We start from the raw sequence: 7,110 nt of genomic DNA, 5'->3' as shown, positions 1-7,110 counted from the left end.
GGCACCTGGGCATTAATTCAGATTTGAAAAAAACTGATGGTTAGCGCTGCCTTCAACCGGAGCAGAAGCTTGAAGTAGAAATCGGTGCTACGTTCCCTAGTTTTAGCGCACGTAGATTTGCGCCTTTGCGTCTACTGAATTACAATGCGCGCGCAATTTTGGGCACTGTTTCCTCAAAGTGACTACTGCTGTTGTATCCCTGGAGTATGTGTACAGCCTTTGACTGAAACGCTCGTTTCATTAACCGTGGGAGGTCGTCACTAATAGCATGTAATCACCAGTTTACGCTCTAGCACTTTCTCCTGGTGTCATCGCAGAGCTGGCGTTCCTTCGGACGTGGTACCTGGATACCGGGGGGCTTCAGAGCCTGAATCAACTTCATAAGTAAGTCAACCGTTGTTGCTTTCTTACACTCAGAGAGGCAGCTTTATGACCTGGAAGGGAATATCATATAGCGAAGGCGTCTACGTGCCCGATGGTTGGGCCACTTTATCAAAGCAGCCTACTGGCGAGAGAGCACGACTTCCTGTGCATGCTCCATGCGCAGAGGTTTAGCATACAAGCGTGATTAGACTACTCAAAAATACATTCTCTCTGTACGAGCAGTTACGCATCATGCCCCTTTATTGGTACCCGCTAGAGCTGCGGATCACGTCACTGTTTTAATCCAATCCCGTGATACTGCAGTACATCTTCTGTCACCTCCACACACGTCAGATGTGAAAACTGGCGAGGGGTTTCCGAAGTTTTTCTTTGCATACAGGTGGCAGTTTACCTAAACGACGACTGCGAATTTCGGGTTGCAAATATGCAGACCTCAGGTTTGGCGCCGTAGAGCTCTGCTCGGGAATTCGTCATAGTCAAATTTTCTTAGGAATGTTATCGATGTGTGTGAAAATGAATGATGCCAAAGTGACGGCCCGCATGTAGAACGTACAGAGAACCTAATTCAAATGACCCAATAAGATCAGCATGCATACATGTTATTGTTTTTAACACTTCGTAAGTTCAGTTGTCAAAACATGGAGGTAAGCAAACGTCATCTGTCCATGATCATTGACGTGCATATTTCTTGTGGTGGTGTCGTGTAGCTTTGCACTCGGAACCTTTCCCCTTTAGTTCCTATCATGACCGCAAGGTGGTCGCTCAGCACTCGATCGCATTGGCTCCACTTCGCCTCGTTTAAGCTGTGGACATATTTCCGCACCAAAGATGGCGCTGTCCTTCCAAGCACCAGCAGCAGATTCCCAGCAAAGTCTCTGGAATTGTGACGTGCCAACTGCCAGCCGTTGTGACTCTCTGCTGGACAGGAACCCTGGTGAGTGAATGCTGGTTAAGGGGACATAGGTATGGTTCCCATTTTCAAAGTAGCGTGCTTCAGAGTATAAAAACAAAGCGGCGAATGCTTTTGTTTAGTTTTCAAATCATGCCACGTATTCGACACGGGAAGCGTCTAAGGTTCCTCCTTACTGAGATAGCGACATTGATTCCATGTTGCCTGTTTAGACGTCGACCACCTCGCCTATTTCTGATTGCAAACGTTGCAAATGGCGGTCAAACATGCTTCCGGGAGATAAAAAAAACTGCAATCTTTGTAATTATCCTACAATCCTTGCTTAACACTAAATTCCAAATGCAGTGCAAAGTCATTTATGCAATCTTCTAGGCATCTACCATTTTTTACAGTTTCACCCCTTGCCCCCGCTTCCGTACGCCCATGCGAAAGAACGTGCCACTTGGCAGTGGTGTATCCAGAAATATTGTTCAAGAGTTGTTAAACGCCACTGGTAGAAAAAAAATCTTAGTGGCGCCATCTGGTTTTTAGGAGAGAATCTATTTTTGTCGACAAACTAACACTCTTCCGATTTTCGTTTCTACGTCTTAATATGTCGACGTGGTGCGTAAATAGCATGGGCGAAAAAATGCCGAAAAGAGGGAGGAGCTACTCCCCTGCAGCTTGGTTACTAAGAATACTCACTGCTTCCCTCTTAGTTCTATTCCTTAAGATTGAAATGCAGTGAGAGTTCTTTGGTTGGTTGGTTGGTTTATGGGATTTAACGTCCCAAAGCGACTAAGGCTATGAGAGACGCCGTAGTGGAGGGCTCCGGAAATTTCGACCACCTGGGGTTCTTTAACGTGCTCTGACATCGCACAGTACACGGGACTCGAATTTCTCCTCCAAAGAAATTCAACCGCCGCGGCCGGATTCGAACCCGCGTCTTTCGGGACAGCAGCCGAGCACCATAGCCAGTGAGCCACCGCGGCGGCTGAGAGTTCTTTCGCTATTGAAATGACTTAAAGGGGACCAATTGCAGCACCCTTGACTGATGTGCCCTGTGCACACTTTTTGTTTGTTTGTTCCGTGATGGCCGACGACCTACCAGCCTCCTTCACCTCAAAGACGAATGTTGCTACTGCGGGCACATTGAAGCTTGGCAAACGTGAACCAGCTTGGGCATGTGAATTTCATGCAGAAATTTTTTGTGCAGCATAGTAAATAGAACACAAATTTAATTTTTTTACGAAAGATGTAATACACTGCAAATAATAGCAAATGGTGCCGAGCGTTTCGCCTGTCTGTCCTAACGTTTGTAGGCTTGTTTATGAGGACTTCAATTGAAAAATGTTTCTCGCGTCCTGTAAGGATATTTCTGGCGCTAGTCTGTAGCATAACCCAGAACCTTCTGTTTCTTTGGTAGGATGCCTATTTCGACGAACCTGTCCTTCAGCCCACTGGTCTGAAGTTCGTGGGTGAGTTCCCTCCTGTTGTGTTATAGAATATGTGATGGTGCTCCCACGCAGCACAGGAAATGGGCCTAAGATTACAAATGGATGGTTTTATTTGCTCTGGTCCTTTTTGGGACCGACATTTGCCAATATTTTCCCAATATTGGGACGATTGCCTGTGCTGCTTCGGTTACTCCCCGGGAAGATGTGCTACGTTGCAAACTTCATGCTTGTACTATTTATCGGTTCATTACGACTGTCTGCTCACGCATTCGCTCCATTGCACTGAATAAATGCCACTGGGAAGTCATTATTCTTAATCGTTTGGTGCTTAGGTGCATTTTAGTCTTCCCAACCGTCGACTGAAAAGCGCATATTCATTCAGAAGTCTTGACTTTAAGCCTCAAACAAAAACCGGGGCTATTGAATCAGTGACTGAATGTGTTTTTACTTAGGAGGAAAAATAAAGGATAACAAATGCTGTTGTATCGGCGCTTATTACTCTAATATACTGCACTGCATTTAGAGTGCTCATAAAGAAAACATTATTACGGTAAAAGACACAGTTCTTGGCTTTTCTGGACACTTATTTTGACACAGAACTTTTCGCACATGCACTGTACATCTATGCGTTAAAACAGTGTGTGTCACACCACTGAACGTGCAGTTCTTGGCACACTCAAACCAAAGCTATTTCAGCCATCATTAAAATCTTCTTAATGGGTTGGGAATGCGATTCCAGTCTTCCTCCTTGCGCAGGGCTCAACTGTGTTATCCTATTCGGGCCACCATTTCCAAAAAACAGACTTCCATTAGGTAGACGCCTCTCCTTCCTTCTTGCGAAAAAAAGTTGTCGATCCGGAGAAAAAACCTAATTTCGAAAAGAAGCCCATGTTTTTTGAAACTATAACATGGTCCTCTATTCTGACAGGCATATTTATCTCTTGGCACATGACAACTTTACCTGCTTACATGCTATGGAGCTGAACACAGCACATTTGTTCCCTTTTGACAAGTCAGTTTGTCCTATATCCGGACATCACGTAGCTTCAGTTGAATTTTATGGAATACAAAGCCTCTCGCGCCTGTGAGCAGCCATTTGTAATACGTCACTTTCCTGTTAAGACTACCATGGTGAGGTTTTAGTGTGTTTTTGTAAGGGCCGTTTCGATACAGTTCATTTAGGCTGTCATCAGGCATATCAGGGGCGAGAAAGCGTGCAAAATGGGAAGCGAGAAGCGATCCCATCAGCTACAAAAAAAAGCATATCACCTGTTTTCAAACCAACCATTTGAGACCCTGCATTTGATGCTGTATTCTACAAAATCAGCAACGTGAGTTCCCTCCTAGAAAACTCGTAACCAACTAAAATATGCTGCTTTCCGTTCTTTTTTACTTCCAGCGATGCGTTGTGAGAACATGATGGACCCCGACATGTCAGCCCTTCCAGAATTCGCTGCATGCTTGTTCCACCAAATATTCAAGTAAGAACCGCTTCCGTTCACGTGGTACAGTTCTGTTCTGATTCCATTTATATGGAAGGAAGAACTCGTGGCTCCACGAAGCACCTTCTGTTCTCGTAGCGCCCTCTTTATAACAAGGTGTGATAAACATTTTGTGAAGTAGCTGTAAGCGTGTCAGTTTTTCTAGACTGGCTTCTCACATTATTAGCTGAAGGGCAAACTGTTGGAGCTGATTGAGTGACTGCGCCTGCAACACGCCTGTACTTCCCTAGTATTTGCACTAAGCGCAGAAGTGATGAGGAGTGATTCGAAAGGCTTATGACTCTTGTGAATTTTTGCTAACTTCATGTAAACTAACTGGCCGCATGCTCACAGGCCTGAAATCCAAACAAGCACCTGCAGACACCGTCTGCGATAGAGAACACGTTATGTGTGATGTTCGACACCAAATTATTTCTGGACTGCAACATTTTCAGAAAAACATTAGAGTGAAAGGATTGAACACCGAATTTTTCAGGGAGCTTGTCTTTCTTCACCGTGCTTCCTCCACAAGCGCACAGTCGCAAAAACTAAAATTCTCTTTCCCAAAATGAGCGCGGCAGCGGAAAACTCCGTTGAAGCAGTGCACTCTTGATACGTTTTAGACATCAAGGCCCACCTTTCCAGTATCAGTCTATCTTTGTGGGCAGCAACGTGCTACTGGGAAAGAAAATATATTCAGGCATTGATGTGAATGTAACGACTGTTCTATTTGGTCTCAAGGAAATGTCAATGCGGTATAAGGCTAAACATATCAAAGACGCATCGTTTCCTGCCAAGCTTCATTTCAGACAGCCTCCCTGTGGCGTATACGGTACCGGGTCTCCTTCGTTATTTTTATTGTTGATTATGTTGCAGATGCAGCCTGTTTAGGATGAGTACGGCACTCATTAGCAGCCTCATGCCATGCATGCATGTATTTCTGGCGTGACACTTTCCTGAAGTAATCAGTGAATGCCTTTTGTAGTGATAAAAAATATGGCGGCCGATTTAAGTCTCCAGACAATAAAACCACTTCCAGCTTTTCCGAAGTATGTTTCTATATATTCGTCCTCTAAGGTGACACCTTCCTCCAGCGGTGCTTAAAAACCTTTACACCGAAATTCTCCAGCTGCCATCCTAATTGTTAATGGCAAAACTTTGCTCAGCAAGAAACATTTCATGCTTGGAAAAAGATTAGGAGGGGGCAACATCTTGCAGATCTTACGAGTGAAGAACAAGCTGTAACTACCAGGCACTTGCTGAGGCGTGTGCTGGAACGCTGTCCTGATGGCACAAGACTCCTGGTTTCCTTTCTCGCATTCTTTATTTCAGACGCTTCAGACGTTCGCAGTAATAGAATCCGGCAATGTTGTAAGCTTTCGCATGACACTCAGTGAGCAACATATCTTTGCCATTCCATAAAACTTGATACCGTTTCTCTAACTGATGGTACAGAGATGAACCGATATTCGCCCATGATAAGTAATCAAGCAAGCGTATTGCTGCTCAGGAGTGACAAGACATGGAACCCACTGAGCAGAAATTTTTAAGAAGCTAATATCCCTAGATATAGTATAATATGCTCTCTTCTGTGTAATTCCCAGTCGTTCTACTGCATGGCGCGTAGACAATTGCCGAGCGTGTGCTGTATCCAGGGGGAGTCGAACACCTTCGTTGGTGGTGCCAGTCAATGGTCTCCCTAGTTTCGGCTCATCTTCTAAGCTCTCCCTGCAACACTTTAGTGTTTGCACCCATTGTTTCGCCATGTGTGTAGGCGAATAGTCATGTAATGTCATGACAGTCCTAAATTTAAGATGGCGATGTGTCCTTCATACGGTATTACTTTATTACAGTGCAGTGGTCCAGTTTGTCCCATTTCTTCATTCTTAAAAGCCAGCTCATGTAGAATACTGCCAAAAATATAACAATCTTAGAAATACGGAAATAGCAAATGCTACGGCAAACGGAGTATACTGTGAAACTGTTTTAGTCACCACCTTGCTCGGTTAGCCCCAAAACTCAGTCACCCAGTGTATTTGATGTAAAATTAATGCGTTTTGTTTTAAGAGCATTGGTATGCTTATTGCACTTCCAGTACCATGCAACTGAGGGCAACGTTAAGATGCAAAGCAAAACAAGTGCCTGTAGTTAAAACCAGCAAACAGCAACCGCATGGGAGCAACATATAGGAGGTATTCACATAAGGTCACGGGCGCCATTTTGGCCTCCAACGTGCTGCTTCAGCGATGCAGGCCGGAGGAGTGGGAGATAAGGCGATTACACATGCGCTGTACCCTTTCACTGTGTTTCATCGACTCCGAAATGGCGACCACTGTGGTTTGATTTTCATGCAGATCTGGCATCACACCAATAGGACCATTTTGCTCCCCATGTCGTTACACTTGTGTTAAGCGTTGCCTTTTGTGTGTAAACCGGTTATTAGCTGTCATGTCAGTACTCTAATCGTTTATCAGGGACATCGTAAGCCAGCAGAAACGGGAGACACTTCGTGACCACACTGAGCACTGGCGCCACCTTCGTGCTGAATTTTTTATGTCAGCCCACAAATTTAATCGTCGCAATTTTTTCTATACAGCGTGTATAGGGTTGTATTACGATGGTTGTACCTAAATAAATGCAAAAGTTGGTACAACTTCTACATGTCGATAGAATAACTCTTTGTATAATAACCGTTGATTTTTTTGCAGGTAACTAATAGATCCTTTTCATTGCATGCAGCTAACGGATCGCAAGGAGAAGAAACGGTTCCTCATGGTGTTGTGAACGATGCAGGCTGTCTGACATCCACCGAAGGCTACTCAATTTTTACGGAGATAATACCGTGGACAAGAACAACGTGCTTACAACGTGACACGGATTGTCAGCGAGTGGACGAAAT

The 7,110-nt window shown here is 44.6% G+C and overlaps 1 long non-coding RNA gene across 1 annotated transcript; it reads left to right on the top strand.

Annotated features, from left to right (window-relative positions):
- Nucleotides 1-698: 698 nt before the first annotated feature.
- Nucleotides 699-6,242, top strand: LOC149347607 (uncharacterized). Its single transcript, XR_016292160.1, has 3 exons — nt 699-1,318; nt 2,700-2,751; nt 4,130-6,242. It is a non-coding gene; the product is annotated as an uncharacterized LOC149347607 (long non-coding RNA).
- Nucleotides 6,243-7,110: the final 868 nt, after the last annotated feature.

The sequence above is a fragment of the Amblyomma mixtum genome, chromosome 4, assembly GCF_055824585.1.
Source record: "Amblyomma mixtum isolate Tamu chromosome 4, ASM5582458v1, whole genome shotgun sequence".
NCBI classification, from domain to species: domain Eukaryota; kingdom Metazoa; phylum Arthropoda; class Arachnida; order Ixodida; family Ixodidae; genus Amblyomma; species Amblyomma mixtum.
Note: the sequence above shows the minus strand (reverse complement) of the source record. Positions and strands in the feature narration are given on the sequence as shown.